Here is a 19,405-nt window from a genome sequence, read left to right as displayed (position 1 = left end):
GGAAACTTCTGTCCCTGGAAATGTCTTTTCTTTTTTTAGTACTGGCAATCTGTATTATTTTTTTCCTACCCTGTATCTAGGCTGTTGTTCTCATTATTCATTATTATTATAGCCACAATTTCAAGGGGTGCAAATTAAAGAAACTTTTACTCGCCACCAGATTCCATGTCCCTTTTAAAGTTTAGCTGTGATATTAAAAGTCAGCAGCTGAAATTGATCCCCAACTTGTCGAGGTGTAAGCAGCTTTGGTGCACTGCATGCGGTAGATGTGCTTGCCCGGCTGGACAGAAAACGGGTGCAAATTAGCAAAATGGGTGAGGCCACAGGCAGTGGCAGAACTAAAAATGTTGACACCCCCCCTGCCCAAAAAAAAGTTTCTGGGGCCCTCCTGCCCCTATTTCAGTTGTAAATAAATAAATTGCACGTACCTCTACACCCATTTCAAAAAGAGTGTGTGGCCTCGCTACACACCATAATGCTCATTAGACAATATGCCACACACTGTAACACATTATGCCTCACACACCGCAATGCTCATTACACTTTATTCCACACACCAAGAGAGTCCAGTTTGAGAATCCCCCCGGTACAGAAGAAGAGAATCAGGGCCAGGAATTCAGCAAATTTTAAAAGTACGTTCAATGTTTTGGGGTCAGACATGCCCCGTCAACAGGATAGCACTTTGCAATAAAGATGATGGGGCACCTCTGACCCCAAAACGTTTTTGCCAAGGCACACAGTCTTTTACTTCATCAAAGGGAGTGATGACATGTCCCAGAGTACTTCCTACTCTAGGACACGTGGGCATGAGTTTAGACTAGAGGAAAGGAGATATTGTACCCTTAAAAGAAAAAACTTTTGGTACTCTTTACCTAGAAAGGCGCCCAAGATTTGGATCTTGGGCATCGCAAGGTAAAAAATCGCGTCGGTCGCATCACATGCGACCAAAAAATCACATGCGATGCGACCGACGTGATTACTGCGATTTTACATAGGGAACAATGTTAAATGGCCGAATTGACCCGATTTTACATGGGGAACAATGTTAAATGGCCCACAGAGCCCAAATAGCCACCCTCAAGTGTGAAATAGCCCCCCCAATTGTTAACGCCACCCCACGATCAACGTCAACCCGAAGCGTGGCGAGCGCAGCGTGCCCGCGAGGGGCGGCGGTACGCGTCCTCCGACCTTTTCATACCCCCACTATCCACGTCGGCGTGGAGTTGAGAATAGAAAGTGTGGCGAGCGCAGCGAGCCACCGAGCCCGAAGCGTGGCGAGGGGACGCGGATACCTTCACAGGTATCCGCGTCCCCTCGCGGGCTCCACAGGTATCCATGTCCCCTCGCGGGGCTCGCTACGCTCGCCATGCTTCGGGCTCGGTGGCTCGCTGCATTCGCCACACTTTCTATTCTCATCTCCACGCCGACATGGATAGTGGGGGTATGAAAAGGTCAGAGGACGCGTACCGCCGCCCCTCGCGGGCTCGCTGCGCTCGCCACGCTTTGGGTTGACGTTGATCGTGGGGTGGCGTTAACAATTGGGGGGGCCATTTCACACTTGAGGGTGGCTATTTGGGCTCTGTGGGCCATTTAACATTGTTCCCTATGTAAAATCGGGTCAATTGGGCCATTTAACATTGTTCCCTATGTAAAACCGCGGTAATCGCGTCGGTCACATCGCATGCGATTTTTGGTCGCATGCGATGCGACCGACGCGATTTACATTTTAACATGCATTTTTATGTGAAATCGCGGCCATCGCATCTGTCGCATCGCATGCCATTATAATGTATAGTACATGCAATGCCCACGATGGGCGCCGTTCTAGGTAAGGAGTACCAAACTTTTTTACGGTCAGGGCAGTAAAATTGTGGAACTCTCTACCTGGAGAAGTTGTGTCGGCAGAGACAATAAATTATTTTAAAAGGGGATTTTTGTAAGAACTTACCATTCGAATCCCTTTCTCTGAGTCCATCCTGGTGACACAGCTAACCATGGGATGTAGGAGGGTCCGCAGGAGCCAGGCACCTATGCTAACATCTTTGAGAGGCAGGCTCCTCCCTTCTGCCTCCCAGCATTCCTCCGTTCAACTTCCAGAACACACTAGGATACAGGAATTTAAGGTCAGCTGTCATTTACACCACCTTATATATGTCTTCCAGACTCTATAATAATTGGCCGCCGACACAGGTTTCCGAGAACTGAGCATGGTTCGGATAATTGCATCCGAGGAACCTTTCTTCTTTAAGAAGGAGGTTTAAAAAGCCAGGCCATCAAATTGAGACGAGCTAGGTCCTGGTGTTGAAATGGTCCTTGCTTGAGTAGGTCTGGGCGAAGAGGAAGAGGCCATGATGCTATCGACAACCTCAGTATGTCGGAATACCAAGACCTCCTGGGCCAATCCGGAGCTATCAGGATGACCCTCAATCCATGTGGACAAGCGATCATGGGAAACGGTGGGAAGACATATGCGAGGCTGAAACACCACGGAACTGTCATGGCATCCACTGCCCACGCTGTCGGATCCCTGGTTTGTGAACATAACTTATGTACCTGAAAAATTGTGTCTGGACGCCATCTGATCCACCTCTGGGAGATACAAGAGAAAAGAGAAAAAGTATGTCCTTAGTATGGTGCACCTAAATTTTATTAAGTATTCGTAAAATTAGCTGTGAAATATAAAAAGAGAGAAAACACATTCAACATAAAGGGCCTTATTTTGGTTCACTCTTTCTGAAAAAATACTTCTTAGATGGACAAAACCATGTGCACTGCAGGGGGGCAGATGTAACATGTGCAGAGGGAATTAGATTTGGGTGAGTAATTTTGTTTCTGTGCAGGGAAAATACTGACTGCTTTATTTTTACACTTCAATATAGATCTCACTTTGAAGTAAAACCGCACACAAATCTAATTCTCTCTGCCCATTTTGCATATGCTCCCCTGCAGTGCACATGGTTTTGTCCATCTAAGAAGGATTTTGTCAGAAAGAGTGAACCAAAATAAGGCCCAAAGTGATATAAAGACAAAGACAATAAAGTGTTTACAAATAAGGTGGCGAGCAGGTAGCACACTGTATTAAACACTTTTAATTCACAATGTTTTTTGTTGGTTGTGAATTTGCTAAACTGTGATGGATATTTAACCATGTTCAAACTTATTCCCTTTAATAAAGGCTACATAGCCTGGGACTTGTCTGCAACGTTTCGAAACATTTTATTTCATATTCAATCAAGAGGAGATTTGTAACAATCTATTGGGGGTGCTGGAATTGCAAATGTGTTGGTTCAAATAGATATGTTGGAGATTTGTATCTCTAAATTTTGCTTTGATTAGTGAAAAGTGGGCTGACTTTATCAAATAGGGTTCACAACCTAACCATACACACACCCCCCGCAGCCTATAACCCTAACCATACACACCCGCAGCCTATAACCCTAACCATACACACCCTGCAGCCTATATTCCTAACCATGCACACACCCCGCAGCCTATTACCCTAACCATACACACACCCCGCAGCCTATAACCCTAACCATACACACACACCCCGCAGCCTATAAACCTAACCATACACACACACCCCGCAGCCTATAACCCTAACCACACACACACTGCAGCCTATAACCCTAACCATACAGACACACACTGCAGACCATCTTTGGCGCACACTGTACCCATTTTGAGTGTGGGGGGGGGGGGCAAAGCATATTTTTGCACCTGGGCCTACAACTCGCTAGTTCCGCCTCTGAGTGCCCCGCTGCGCTGGTGGGCACCTAAAACGAACTGAGGAATGCTGGGATGCAGAAGGGAGGAGTCTGTCCCTCAAAGATGTTAGCATAGGTGCCTGGCTCCTGCGGACCCTTCTACATCCCATGGTTAGCTGTGTCACCAGTATGGACGAAAGAGAAAATAAGGTTGAACAATCATCTATTGGGAAGAACATGTAGGGTTACAAATAGCAATTAAAATCTGTATATACTGTACTGTAATTAAATTAGGTTTCAATTTATATGAGGTGAAGCAAATAGATCATGCACTTTTAAAGGTTGAACTTGATGGACGCAAGTCTTTATTCAGCCTTAACTACTGTGTAACTAATGCAAATATATATACTGTATATCTTTCAAAACCAGCCTGAACGGGCCTACTTTATGAACATCCCAGCAGATCCCCTCCTCTCCAGCATCTCACACGCTGTACTTTGGAGGGACATGCTGCACTCGGGAGGGAAGGAAGTGACAGCTGTGATCTGGGTCCCTGCTTCTCCCCCGCCTGCCTGTTGGTACAGCAAGCACCCGAGACCCAGTGCTGCCACCAGACTCTGCCGGCACTGGCCACCCCAAGCCGCCATGGGGTCAGCGGTCCCGTTGTTATACCACTGGCCACAGGTAAAGGGGATGTGGCCTTACAGTGCTCCCATAAGAATCAATAGAGCTGGGAAACACTGAAAAACAGTACAAAGCCCTTTTTGGCCAGTGCAGACCATAAAAAATGGCACTATACTGGCCAAAAATGTACAGTAGGAGGGTGTGCACATTTGCCTCTAAATCTCCCATTTTTGTTATAGTTATGTTTGTTCTTTGTTGCACTTTGCATCCAATGACAGTCCAATGACAGTCACACTGTATAACAACTGTTAAGTGTTCTTTATGGTAAAAAAGAAGGCTGTAGATGTATGCTCTGTGTATTTTGAGTTGGTGGAAGTTACATCATTGCCAACCACTTTGTCTTACAGAAAGGGATTGTTATACATGAAGTGTTTATTATATGGGAAGTGCCTCTACAGCCATTTTGTTTAGTGTGAATCCACTGAGTGAAAAAAACACTTCTGAAGCTCTCCTCAGTCTTATTGTAATTTTAATACAGACCTGCTTACAGTCTTAGGGGGTTATTCCATGTGTGCTGATATTTCCTGACAGGGGAAATATTGGCACTCACCTATTCAATGCTGTCATTAACAACAGCATTGAAGTGTGTCAGATTCGACTTTTTAAAAAGTCAGATCCGTTTTGTCAGAAACAGCAATGGAATGTCATTTGTTTTTCCAGCCATTTTTCAACAATCTGCAGCAGTTTTTCGCTGATTCACGCACTTACCGTCACTTGACAGTCGGAACATTGATTTCTGACTGTCGCGTTACTGTTGGATTGGACAAAAATGGCTTCTGACTGTAGGGATGTTCTGACAGTCGGAATCATGAATTGAATACCCCCTTAGCTTATTACAATAAACTATGCAATTTGTTGTTCTTATGTCTCTCACATATTTACTTTCCAAAATATTGGAAATCCGCTTCATACAGTATCTATATCACATGCTATATGTAACAGGCAGCTGCTAAGAAACTGGTGAGCACATACCACTGCCACTTTTGGCATTGGGGCACAGGATACCAACCACTGAAAAAGTCACCATTGAAAAAGTCCCTTTATGGGATGAAACGCGTTTGGGACACCAGTCTTTTTCATTTGTATATTGCTTTTTGCTTTTACAATAAATTGTGCTTTACTTTAAGCACTAGCCTCATCATTGATTCATTTCCTCCTGCCGCCGATCACCTCACCAGGAAACATCCAGGACAGGAGTGCATGCTGATTCAACAAGACCTAAGGGTAAGTTGCTACAGCAGCAACCATTCCGTTATCTGATTTAATCTGACACATCCTCCTTGCATCTGAGGTACCAACACCACAGCCCAGAAGCAAGCAACTTATACTCAGAACTCCCAGCCTCAAGTCCCCCTGATATAAAGAACACTCTTCGAGGGACAGGTTACTTAAGGTCTACAGACCACACCGGCCCTCTACTGCCTACCTGCTAAGAGTACACCATCAGTGACTCTTAAACATTATCCACCCCTTACGGCAACCCCAGAGCGCTAGCACCAACCAATTTCTTTACCATGGCCAGAGCCTGCTGAATCTGAGGAGCAGAGGAGATCCACTACTTCAAGGCAGGTGAGAAGTAGCCCTGCACAGTGCCACTTGTACTTTGGGGGATCAAATGATGCCTGTCAACTTCCTCAAACCCCCCTCACCTCAAGTCACCTTGTCTCATCCCCTCCCCCCATCCCTCCTCTCTCTTCCCCCATCCCCCACTCTGTCTCACTTCCCTTACCCCTCTCTATCTCATCTCTACCAAGCACTAGTGGAAATGGTGTGTGTGTGTGGGGGGGGGGGGGGGGGCTCTTTCAAAATGTTGCTATGGGGCCCTCATAATCTGCAATTTAGATTTCAGTTCGAGCACACCCACCCATATCTAAAGGTACATACACACTGGGCATTTTTGCCCAGTGTGTATGCTGAGCAAAGATGTGAAAATGGCTGGCTGGTAAATCGCTCAGTGCATACATATTGAGAGATTTTCATTGGGGGTGAACCACTTTCCATAGTAGGAGACTGTGGAAAGTGGTTCACTCGGTCCGTTAAAAAGGCCTACGAATGGCAGTGTCCGACAATGATGCTGCTCACTGCTCATTGCCCACCCAAACACACCCATACACACTCAAGTAGCTTACAACACCAAACGTGGACTACGTTAAATCGCCTAGTGTTTAATTCATGAGCCTTAACGCTCTCTGCAACATGTTACATATGCCCCACCTGCGGTGCAGCATGGTTTTGCCCATATTGAGAACAATTGGGTCTTATTTAGGCCCTTACTTCCAATTACACTTGCAGCTGAAGGGGCAAAACTGTGTAGTAACAGGAAATGAACATGTCTGCTAGGTCAGAGCGGGCAATGTGCTGGCTATGGAAGTTGTGCGCATATGTAGTTACACCGGCTGGCAGATGGGTCTTGTGCTCCAAGGATAAGACTAGGATGATGATGGTGGCAGAGAAAGTTATTATAGGGCTATGGGAAATATAAAGCTGCAGCAATTACAGCGTACTTGTGTTCATCACTGCATTGGTCCCTGTGTCTGTTTACCCAGCAGTCCCATCTTTAGAATTTGTTTTTACACTGTGACAATGGGGTTTAAATAGGAACATTAAGTACTGTACGCAAACAGAAGCGACAGGTTCATTAATTATTATGCATATTTTCACTGTGGAAAATGAGTGTAATAGGTTGCGTTTGCATTCCTCTTTTATTCTGGATATTACTTACTAGAATATGTTTGTTTTATGTTATTTATCAGCTTGGGCGTGGGCTGGCAGAGATGCGCTAAACTAATGTTGTCTGCCCATTCAAATGTTGCTTTCCCTGTTTCCTCAGATCTGGTTTCCACTGTGTCCTGTGGCTGTCTGCCACTCCCGGGCTGTTAGCTGAGCTGTTATATAAAAAGACCCCTGAACAGCTCAGGGCTGAGAACACAGCTCTGCAGGACAGCTGGAAACACACTTCTTTGGTAAGACTGAGCACCTAACTGGGATAACAATAGCTTGTGTGTACAGTATGATGTATCCATATTACAAAGTTATTAATGGTTGGGACAGATAACCGTTACATTGTAACTCATCAATCCTGGGATTCATTTTAGTTATTCTACATACAGGACAGGGTCCGATATTCTGCAAAGCTGAGCAGGACAATTAGTTACAAATTAAGATAGATAGATAGATAGATAGATAGATAGATAGATAGATAGATAGATAGATAGATAGATAGATAGACAGACAGATAGGCAGGTGGACAGATATTTATTTACTGTTTTTTCCTTAAGCATATAGAAATGTACATAAACAATCATTTTTTTTCACAGTGAAATTAAATCTGAACACCTATTTATTTATTTATTTTAAAATATGGATTGATATTTAATCAATGTTTGTGCAATGGCAAATCTACTGCATCTAGTTGATATCGAATCTTGTGGTCTATTAATGTTTCATAGTTCCTATACAGGTTGTGATTGCACTATTGTATTTTATCATGCTGCCTGCCTAATGTTGTGTACATTATAGCGTATCTACATTATTCCAGGTTCCAGATAGTCACACATCACACACTATGACTGATGCCCGAACACGGCACTTTGTTGGATTATTCTGTTTATACTTTGTACTATACTAAAATGTGTTATATACATAAGCTGTAGAATTCATTATAGGGCTAACTGGAACTTAGAAAAACTCATAGGGGGAAATTTACTAAGATGTGTATTGTACTTCAAATGTGGTGTTGCTTTGGGCAACCAATTAGAAGCTAGTTCTTATGTATTTATCACCCTCTAAGATAGTAGACAGGATCTGATTGGTTGCCCATAGCAACATCACATGTGAAGTAGAATACACATCTTAGTAAATTTCCCCCACAGTGTTCTAGCACCCATTACAGTATATTATGTTATACTTACAATGTACTGTAGGCATAGTTTCTGTAGCTGCCTAGCTCCAAGGTTTGGTTTGAGCAAAATTAAGCTCCATACACATTAAACAATATATTTCCGACCAATATCGTCCACAATTCCTCACTGAACTCCTGGCAAACGATATATTACACACTGAACCATATAGTTACCGATATCATTCAATGGTCCCCCACTGAACATGCAGTCGTTGACGATATACCAAGATTGAGCTGTATGTATAGATGACAGGGGGGGTCATTAAGGACTCATGGGAGCGCATATTATGATAATTATAATGATATCATTAATGATGATTAAGGCACACACTGGACAAAATGAATAATATATTGTTAATGATATCATTATCGATCACATCATTAATGCTGTATCGTCTAGTGTGTATGGGGCTTTACAGTATATTGATACTGTATATACAGGACTATGTAGTGCAGCTTTTATGACTGTTGTTTATTGTTATCTAAATGTAAAATTGTAATTATAATGTCGCCACTATAGTATTCAGACCAGAAGAACACAATATAGGTATTTTGCACGAGAAGAGTATGATTTCCATAGATCCTACAATTTACAAATAACATACAGATACTATCCGAGAATGAATGTATACAAGTGCTGTCAATGACACTTGCCACTACTACAAAGTGGTGGTGTGCGAGGTTGTTTGTGTCAGCTGAATTGGTCCCACGTGTGTTCACACGAGGAACCGATTTTTGGCGACTGCGTATAGTTATTTATGCGCATGTGCAGCCGATGTGTGCGAGCAGTACATGTACAGTATCTCCCTCAGCTTTTCTCCCTTTACAACTGTTATGTGATGCTTTCTTTCTGAAATGCAATAAATATGTTTCTGTCAGAGAGAGGCATCTAAGCAGGAGGCACACAAGGGAATTCCTGTCTGACGGTCAGAACCTTCACTACGTATCAGTTACTATATATACGAAAGAACTGTGACTCGCTTATAGAAAACTTTTATGATCATTACTGCAATCTCTTGGTAACAAGACATTTCCTTGAGCCTGTCCTGTTCCATGTAATATAATTTCTGTTCCATGTTATATAATTTCTGTTCCATGTTATATCAATGTTGTGTTATTTATTGCAAGGGAATTGCAGTTAAATTGAAACACGCTATTAACTTCTTCAATCTCACAGTATATCAGTTGTTTATTATTTATTTATTATGAGTTTCTTATATAGCGCACACATATTCCGCAGTGCTTTATCCCAGTCGAGCCTACAATCTATATTCCCTACCACATGTACACGCACACACAGACATTCTAGGGTTAATTTTGTTGGAAGCCAATTAACCTACCAGTATATTTTTGGATTGTGGGAGGAAACCGGAGTACCCGGAGGAAACCCACGCAAGCACAGGGAGAATATACAAACTCCGCACAGTTAGAGCCATGGTGGGAATCTAACCCATGACCTCAGCGCTGTGAGGCAGTAATGCTAACCATTACACCATCCGTGCTGCCCCTGTTTGCAAGTCAATGTATTAACATCAGTATTAATAGTTTAGAATGATGCATTCTGTCATTATGTACATTAAGACAACATATGCAAATTGCTTATTACCAGCTGTGGGTTTCTCATTTAACTGTGCACCAGTTTCTTATATTGTAAATTGCACCTTATAGGTGTCTTGTCATTGTGGGCCTGTTTATTAACCACAGTAGCCCTCAATGGAGCTAGGCCCTTGAACATCTTGACTATTTATCTATAAAAGTCGCTATGTATCTGTCACCTTATGGTGTGGGTAATTCCAAAGGACCACAAACATAACTGCGTATGAGATCAAGTGGCCTTGAGTCTCTGCTCTTATTTATTTTAGGAGTTGTCCCTCTTGTGATGTAGCTTTTCAGACATAAAATTTCAGCTCATACTATTAAGGTCAACAAGCATTGGGTCAACACAAGCATTAGGTCGACAGGGTCTAGGTCGACAGTCAAAAGGTCAACATGGGGTTTTCCACTGTTTTTTGAGCCGACATGTGCCGACAGGTGGTATTTCATGCCCTACCATCCACTAGGGCGTGGTGGGAGAATAAAATAGTGTGCCGAGCGCAGCAAGGCACCGTGCCAAAAACATTGCGAGCGACTCGAGCGATGTGAGGGGATGCGGTACATTGGAAACGGTGTCCATGTCGACTGTGTCGACATATGAGTCAAAAACCTGTGAAAAACCCTATGTCAACCTTTTGACTGTCGACCTAGACCCTGTTGACCGATTGCTTGTGTTGACCTATTGACCTGTGGACCTAGACCCATGTTGACCTAGAACCATGTCAACCTTTCCCCATGTCGACCTAATGATGTCGACCCAACACTTGTCGACCATCTTGCTGTAGACCAAACGATCCCAACCCCTTTGTCATGTCCTGTTTTGGCATTGCCTTGTAAGCTTTCAAGATGTTTCAATTTAATTGTGATTACATTGCAGGGAGGGACTTTACATGGTGGGTGGTATTGTCCTGTGCTGGCCAGCCTCCAATATGCGACAGACAGCAGTTGCAGTTTTACTATTTAGCAAAACTGCAACTGCTGCTGGGCAGGGCCGGTGCTAGGGTGTCCGGCCAGGGCCGGTGCAAGGCACCGGAGCGCCCCAGGCGAGTCGGGGTGGGGGCACCCCGGTGCCGGGGGGGAGGTACCCACCGGGCTATGCGGCGGCGCGGGAAGCGCTTCTGTTTTGAAAACACTGGCCGCACGCTGATTGGCTGAATCTCAGCCAATCAGCTTGCGGCCAGTGTTTTCAAACCCGGCAGCGCTTCTCGCGCCGCCGCATAGCCCGGCGGATAGCAGGGACCCCCCACCGCCGCCAGTTTTATACACAGCGCCGCAGGTACCCGCGCGGCAAGGACACCACTGCAGGCTCCTGTCAGAAGCCGGCATAGACTCCCCTGCCCGGTCCCCAGACGGTGCAGCAGGTACCCCCTTTGCACGGGGGGCGAGGGGTGAAATGCCGCCCTCCAGTGGCCGGCGCCCTAGGCAAATGCCTAGACCTGCCTAGTGGTGGCGCCGGCCCTGTGTCCGGCGCCCTCCTGCAAACCATAAATTTTGCATCTTTTCACATTGCCATTGCAACAAGCTGCAGCCCGATTGTGGGAGCGTATGCAACATGCGATCCTATGGAGGATCTCGGGTGCATGTACATGTATGCATACACCATCTCAGTGCTGTGTCCGCAAAATGTTGCAGGCACTAAAGGTGCCCATACATGCTGTGAGAATCACATACGTTATGGGCTAGATCGCATCGCACGGCATGCATGCAATGTGTGTGCGATGCGATCCAAAAGCAGTACAAAAAGTGCAACACATACTTTTTGTACTGTGCGATGCCCGCAGGAGCGCACATCGCATCGCACGCTGCTATTAAAGCGTGTATGGCCACCTTTACTCACATAACCCAGCCCATTATTTAAAAAGTGTCTAAATTAATATAAAAAAGATCTACAATTATTAAAAAATTTGTTATAAACATGCAAGTGTCCGTGAGGAAGAGGTCACAGTGCAGGGAGCTGCTCAGCTTCAACATACTGCCGCCCGCTGTAAGACAGGCACTGCGGGCAGTGTGTAGACTGTGTGCACTCGCGGTGCAGGGAGCAGCTATTTATACTGCCGCCCGCCCGCTGTCAGACAGGCGCTGCGGGCGGCGTGCAGGAGGCAGTGACAGTGAGGGCTGAGGCAGCTTTAACAGAGCAGGGAGGGAGACAGCGCCTTTCCAGCATGGCGCCTCCCTGCTTTGCAGGAGCTGCTGAGTGGGTAGCGCCGGCCCTGCTGCTGGGCCTATCACCCACAGGTTCCGCCGCTGACTTATAAGGGTCCTGTGGTTATTTATGCTGCAACTTATAGATGTTGTGGTAGCCCTTGGATAAATAGAATCCCTTGGATAAATAGAAATCTATAGGAATATCACTTTAAATATAAGTATGAAGAAAAGGGGTGCTGGATGATGGGCTGACAGTTGGAATTCTGATGGTCAGTACTCTAAAGGCCCCCATACATTAGGCCGACTTGTCCTAGAAACAAGTCGGACCCAATTTACCTGCGAGCCGCCCGGCAGCTCCCCGGGAGGCTCACATACAATTTGGCACTTGATGTGCCATTTTTTACATGGGATAAATCGCATGCGATTTATCCCATGTAAAAAAAAACCCCGGGGAGCTGCAGGGCGGTGAGGAGTAGTGGGGGCGGGCAGCGGCGGCGGTGGTGGGGGCGGGCAGCGGTGGCCAGCGGTGGTGGGGGCGGGCGGCGGGGGCGGTGAGCGCTGCTGACCTGGCCGGGCAGTGTACTTACACATAGCAGCAGCGGGGACGGGACGCGTAGTGGCGGCTATTAGATTTTTAAAATATTTGTCAAATGACCGGCCGCTCTCTGATTGGCCGGAGAGCTCTCAGCCAATCAGAGAGCGGCCGGTCATTTGACAAGTATTTTAAAAATATAATAGCCGCCACTGCGCTGCCCGTCCCCGCTGCTGCTATGTATGAATGGGCAGCCTGTGATTGGCTGAGCGCTCTCTCAGCCAATTGCTGACTGGCTGAGAGAGCGCTCAGCCAATCACAGGCCGCCCATTCATTGTATGGGCTTTTTTTTTTTATTCCGTACTGACAGCTCCCGCCGGCTCCCCCTGCCCGGCTCTATGCCGTCCCCAGCCCCCCCTGCTCCCTCTACCGCCGCGCCGCCCCACTAGGTCCCAAGTCGGGTGGTCGGACGTGCAGCAGGTCCGACCACCCGACGCAGATCCGATGCGCACGGGACCGCGCATCGGATGTGAGGGGACATCAAAACTAGCCGATTTTGGTCCGATTTCGGCCAGATCCGACTGATCTGGCTGAAATCTGACCAAAATCGGCTAGTGTATGGGGGCCTTAACATCGGAAAACTGAATGTTTAAATGCTTGACATTCCGGATCACAACTGACATGGGGCTTTTCTCCCTCATGGGGGTCCATGACCCTGGTGGAGTCACTTGTAAAAAATCGGAATAGTGGTTGAAACCTAAATCTAATAACCTGGCATTGTACTTTCCTGCTTATCTAGATTTAACCTTTACATCAGTAAAACTGTGAATAGCAATATTTTGTTGAAGCAGTCTCATTGCATTACAAACAAACCAGATACCTTATCTAAACATTTTACCAAACACTCACACTAGGACATTCTGGTTTACATGCACCGAATATTTATTCCTAGCAATCTGAGAATATATGTATGTAGTTACATCTGTGAAAATGTTTAACATTTAAATAGGATCTTTCATGTATCTTCTCTAATGTGCCCTTTCTGCCTTATGTAAATGAACTGCTCATCTTCAATTGATAAGCTTAGTTGGCTTGTCTCTATCTTCATTATCCCAGTTTTGGTTATTAATGCCTCCACTGCAAACCAACTGGGAATGGAAAATGATCTAAGTGCTCTAGTTATTTATGCTTTCACTCTAAAGCTGTGTACACACGGGGGAGATATATTGCTGAGCAATATATTGCTCTGTGTCTCCTGTTCATCAGATGGTCGCCGATGAACAAGAAACTGCCAGGGGGAGCCCGGCAGTGGAAATCAGCTGGTCGCAGGAGCATGTTCCTGCGACCAGCGATCACTACGGGGGGAAAAACGGGAGCTCGCACCCGGCAATATATCGCCGGTGCACACTCCGATATTTTCTATAATCGCCCGTGTGTACGCACCTAGAGACAGGGCCCTTGTGATGTCATTAGCTATGAATGTGATTATGTGGTTATGCCCTGCCCCTTCCATGAAAAACATTGCGGACATTTTTAAAAGCACTCTATCTCCCCATTCCGGAAGATAGATGCACAGGGTTACCCTTTTCAAGATTAATTTGACCTATTGAGAAGTTATTCATTCTTAATCCTGACTCATCCCCAGATAGCACCCAGAAGTCATTGTGAAGTCCAGGTATGAGGGAATATCTCCCATTCTGGCTTCAATAAACTCTATTGTCGATGATTTGAAAGAGAAATGTCCCCAGTTTCAAATGATAAGGCCTCTTTGTGTTTATTGTCTGGTCATTACTGCGGATGGGAAAGGCACTAAACGTATATATGGTTTCCCCATCCTGGCAACTACACACAGGGTCGCCGAGAGGGGGGGGGGGGGTGTTACCATCAGCAGCAGCACACACCTACAGCATGTACTGAGCTGACAACAGGCTCATCATGAGCCCTCACGCTGTCAGTGAGATGCTCATGCTGATCCTGCTGTCAGCACAGCACATGCTGTAGGTGTGTGCTGCTGCTGCTGCCCGGGAGGGAAGGGGGTGGGTTGGACCAGGGCCCCCGCCAGGCCCTCGAGCAAGCCCGAGCCCAAGTAATTAGTACCTGCCCGCAGGGGCGAATTTAGGGGTCAGGCCGCCCCTATTTTAATTTAATCATATATGTATATACATTGTTATTTATATATATTTCATAAAAATATTTTTTCATTTTTTTAAGCACTCTGGACTGCTCACTTTACGGAGGACCCGGAGGGAGGGAGGCACCTATTAGTACAGTGATTAGCACAGTGTCTCTGTCAGTCTCTCTCTGGCTCACACACTGTGACTGACTGAGCGCAGGGAGGATCTGTGCACCGCTCAGATCAGCTGCTGGATACACAGCAGCCAATAGACTGTGTGTGTGTAGAGTAGCCAATGGGCGGGAGCCGGCAGCAGTGAGCCTGAGACATTTCTGGATGCGCAGGGGGACCATCGGACCCAGCCACTAAGCGGTGATGTAATGTGCATGGCAGAGTGGGTGGGCAGTGGCGGGTGACAAGCGGCGCTGCCGCCTATATATGATAATTCATGTCTACGGCAGCGGCGCTCGTCACTCGCCGCTGCCCACCCGCTGTGCCATTTAGCAGAATGTCAGCCTGCCTGCCGCCCTTAGTTGGTGCCGCCCTGAGGCCGGTGCCTCACGGGCCTAGGCACAAATCCAGCCCTGCCTGCCCCCCTCCCCTGTCAGTGGCCCCGATGACTACACACTCACACACTCTCAGGGCGGTATTCAATGAGCCTGATTCGCCATGTTTTTATGGCGAATTTGTGCTGTTTGGCGAATTTTTGACAAAAACGGTGAATCACCCTATTCAATGACCACATGGCGAATACATTTGAAGGTTTTTTTCGCCATGATTCACCGAGTAGCAATCGCTATCTTTTTATGGTGAAGTGGAATGTGAACTTTTAAAATAAAGTGTTTTGTTTTTTACATTTGGTGTAAAAAAATCAGGAATTTTATTCTGAGGAGGGGCATGCTATTTTTATTCATGTGCTGTAAGCACATGAATATATATTTAATTTTTAAAAAAATCTTTTTTTTTTTTTTTTTACACAGCAGCCAGCAGGGGGCGCCGGAGCCGAGCCGCTCATTACATATTCATATATTCACTGCACCCGATGTTACGATCGGGTATAGTGAATATACGCGGCCCCCTGCTGGCACCCCCGGGGGGGCAGCCTGTGCTGCCTGGCACCCGGGGAGCCCACCTGCCCCCCACAAACGTTCAGGGGCAGGCAGAGAGACTTCCATCTCTCTGCCTGGCACCCTCCTCAGGCTCCCTGCGGCATTCGCCGCAGGAGCTCATATTCGCCTGTCAGGGGCAGCGAGCCCCTGACACGTTGAATACCGGAGCCCGCTGGCTCCGGAACGTGGCGAATGTGCAGCGAATCCTAAAAAGGATTCGCTGCACCTCGCAGGTATTCACATTGAATACCGCCCACAGTGTGAAGATGAGTATAATCTCTTTCAACCAATGTGATCCTTAGCAGTTACTTTCTGACTATCATCAGACAGTAACACCTTATAATACAGAAAGTGTTATTAATACAGAAAGGAAGATTAGAGTTGGTACACATGCTCAGATCTCCCATATCCTGGTTCGGAAGAGATATAGAAGTGCTGCGCTTTTGAACTTTCACCAAAAATAATACACAATATTAAAATCAAATGTATTTATTCTGTACAAAGGATTTTTTCAGATTGGCAATTCACGTACAGTTTCAATATTTGATCTAACGCCTGATTTACCCCGTTTTACATTTTTAAGATGGTATTCCTTTTGGGCGACCATATTATTAAATATATCATCATTTTCAAGAGCAGATTTTATTCTGAAAAATGTAAGTGTAGAATCTGTTTTTCTACTGTTTTGGAAAGGTGGATTAATGCTGAAATAAAATTGACAATGTGTTCTTGATCGTATTAGAAATTAAAGATAACAACACTAATACAAAATTATATTCAGCATCAAGGGGTTAATCTCTGATCCAGTGGTAGCCAACCCTAGCCCTCGAGAGCTACCAACAGCTCACAATTTCCAGACAACCTAGCTGCTGCACAGCTGCACTCATTAATCACTGACACATTTTAAAAGATACACAGGTGGAGCTAATTACTTCACTTGTGATTCTGTGAGGAGACCTGCAAAACATGCACTGTTGGTAGCTCTCGAGGACTAGGGTTGGCTACCCCAGCTCTGATCTGTCTGTACTGAAAACACACAAATGATCTAGGAATAGTTGCATTTCAACTTTAAATGTCCACTACTGACAATTGTGAGTATGCAATTTAGCTAGTTCTCGTTTAAACTCTGAACTGCCATTCGTTTTCATTACTTTGCTTCCTTTGAAAAACAGAGTTTATTAACTCATTTGCAAACAGCAAATTTCCCTGGAGGATTTTATTTTTTGCTTAAAACCTACTGGCTACATTTGTAACTGGCGCTACTGGGGAAATAACATGTAATTGGTACTAAATATGTGCAAGGACATGACTACTTAGAATTCAAATTCAGTATCTCAGATAATACACAAACCTTGTTTCATGCTTCAAAACCTTGTTTCATGCACAAATAAAATATATTTGTGTGCAATGCATGTGTTTTATGTGTTTATACAACATAAATGCAAGATACTGCAATATACCTCGTTCAAATATAAAAATATTCCAAAATACGGAATAATCCGTTAACCAAAATTCTTCTGGTACCGGGCATTTTGGGTAAGGAATACTCAACCTGTATTACTTTGTAAAAGCATCAACACGCAGGGAAGATTGTGGTCACACTTTATGATGGTCGAAACAGGGAAAATCTCATAATAGGACTAGGATTAGGATCAATCACAGGATTAAGATCAAGATTCTGGAAGAGAAAACTATAACAACAAAGGTAACAATAAAGATAAACTGATTAAACAGAGACAATGTCACACACTGCATCACCTACTGTCCCCGCAGTACAGTTTAACAAGCAATATGCAGACAGAAGGTTTTGCTAGATATTCAAAAGGTAAGAACTACAGGTAATTAAGCAACATCAACAATGGAGCACAATTGTGCAAGAGTAAAACAAGCAGCAGTGGAAACGGTACTTGTGAGTTATCCGGGCGTCCGATTTTTAAATCGGGTCGGATCGGGACATCGCATCGCATCGCATGCGACCATCGGATGCGATGCGATGCGATGACCCGATTTTTCCATAGGAATCAATGTTAAAATGGACTGAGTCCATTTTAACATGGAATTCAATGGGAAAAAGGGGTCCTTTTCATACCCCTACTATCCAAGTGGGCATGGAGTTGGATATAAACCTGTGGCGAGCGTAGCGAGCCACCGAGCCCGAAGCGTAGCGAGCCCCGCGAGGGGACACGGAATACCGTCCCCTCGCGGGGCTCGCTTCGCTCGCCACGCTTCGGGCTCGGTGGCTCGCTACGCTCGCCACAGGTTTATATCCAACTCCATGCCCACTTGGATAGTAGGGGTATGAAAAGGACCCCTTTTTCCCATTGAATTCCATGTTAAAATGGACTCAGTCCATTTTAACATTGATTCCTATGGAAAAATCGGGTCATCGCATCCGATGGTCGCATGCGATGCGATGCGATGCGATATCGTATCGCATCGCATCTGATTGTATGCCTTAACTTAAGGCATACAATCAAAAAATCGGACGCCCAGATAACTCACAAGTACCGTGGAAACTATATACAATGGACCTTATTCTGGTTGACGCGCAAGTCCCCCAGACACCGCCAGTGCAGCCGCCCACCCCCCTCGCACGCCACGATTTTACGCAGAGCTGCAAATGGATGATATGCATAATCATCCATTCGCAGCCTTGGGTGCGGGGGAGAAATCTTTCGATGGTTGGCGACCATCCAATGATGTCTCCAGTGCTCACAGAACTGAGACACCTCTGTGGTGTATCAGATCTCCGAGTGCCCTGTGCGGGAAGTGGGCAGACACCTGACATCCGCTGACGTCAGAAGCCCAACCCCCGTAACCGCGTCACTGGGCCATTACCATGGGAATACCCAGCATTTTTATGGAAACGTCCATGAAACGCTGGGCGATCCCATGGGCTGTGCCCCCCAACGCCGCCCCACGCCTCCCGCCCGCACTCTTAGGCGCGATTGGGATGGTGAACATGCAGTTCGCCATGCCCGCTCGCACCAAGCAGCTGCACATGTGTATAACTGCACATGCTAAAATTCGGTCCCCTGTGCGCGGGGGACCAATTAAATTAAAATAACCCCCAATATCTACATTTACATTGCTATAACTCTCATGATGTGCTTGATATTTGCTGCTTGAGATTCGATAGAATGGATTTGCTCTTAAGGTGGCCATACATCAGAAAGATATTGTACCCAATCATACAATCTCAATTGATTGTAAGATGGATTGTATGCATATTGGGTGCACATCTTGTGTACATAATCAATCAGCAGATGGATTGTATGATGGATTGTATGCAGATTGTGTGCACATCTTGTGTACACAATCATACAATCAATCAGCAGATGGATTGTATGACTGATTGTATGATGGATTGTGAGTAGATTGTGTGTCCAAAAACCCCCAAGGACTGCCGGGGATTTCAAAGGAAATTGGACACAATCATGAGCGCATTCGATCTTAAGATCGATCTTTCTGATGTATGGCCAGCTTTAGTTTTCTTTAAAGCAATTACCTAGGGGGCGGGACTGACAAAGTTATATTTTAAAATACATCTGCCCCATTTTTGGGAGCCTCTCAGCTGATCAGAGAAAGTAGGCAGGTATGCACCGAGGCAGTGATGGTACC

The 19,405-nt window shown here is 45.6% G+C and overlaps 1 protein-coding gene across 1 annotated transcript in view; it reads left to right on the top strand.

The window, feature by feature from the left end:
* Window positions 1–7,247: 7,247 nt before the first annotated feature.
* CILP (cartilage intermediate layer protein) overlaps window positions 7,248–19,405 on the top strand; it is a 43,888-nt gene continuing 31,730 nt past the window's right edge. The window contains exon 1 of the mRNA XM_083184314.1: window positions 7,248–7,354. The gene's annotated coding sequence lies outside the window, so the exon portion shown is untranslated. The remainder of the gene's footprint in view (window positions 7,355–19,405) is intronic.

The sequence above is a fragment of the Crinia signifera genome, chromosome 4, assembly GCF_055691185.1.
Source record: "Crinia signifera chromosome 4, ASM5569118v1, whole genome shotgun sequence".
Taxonomy (NCBI): Eukaryota; Metazoa; Chordata; class Amphibia; order Anura; family Myobatrachidae; genus Crinia; species Crinia signifera.
The sequence above is the reverse complement of the archived record's forward strand: the minus strand, read 5'-3'. Positions and strand labels throughout refer to the sequence as shown.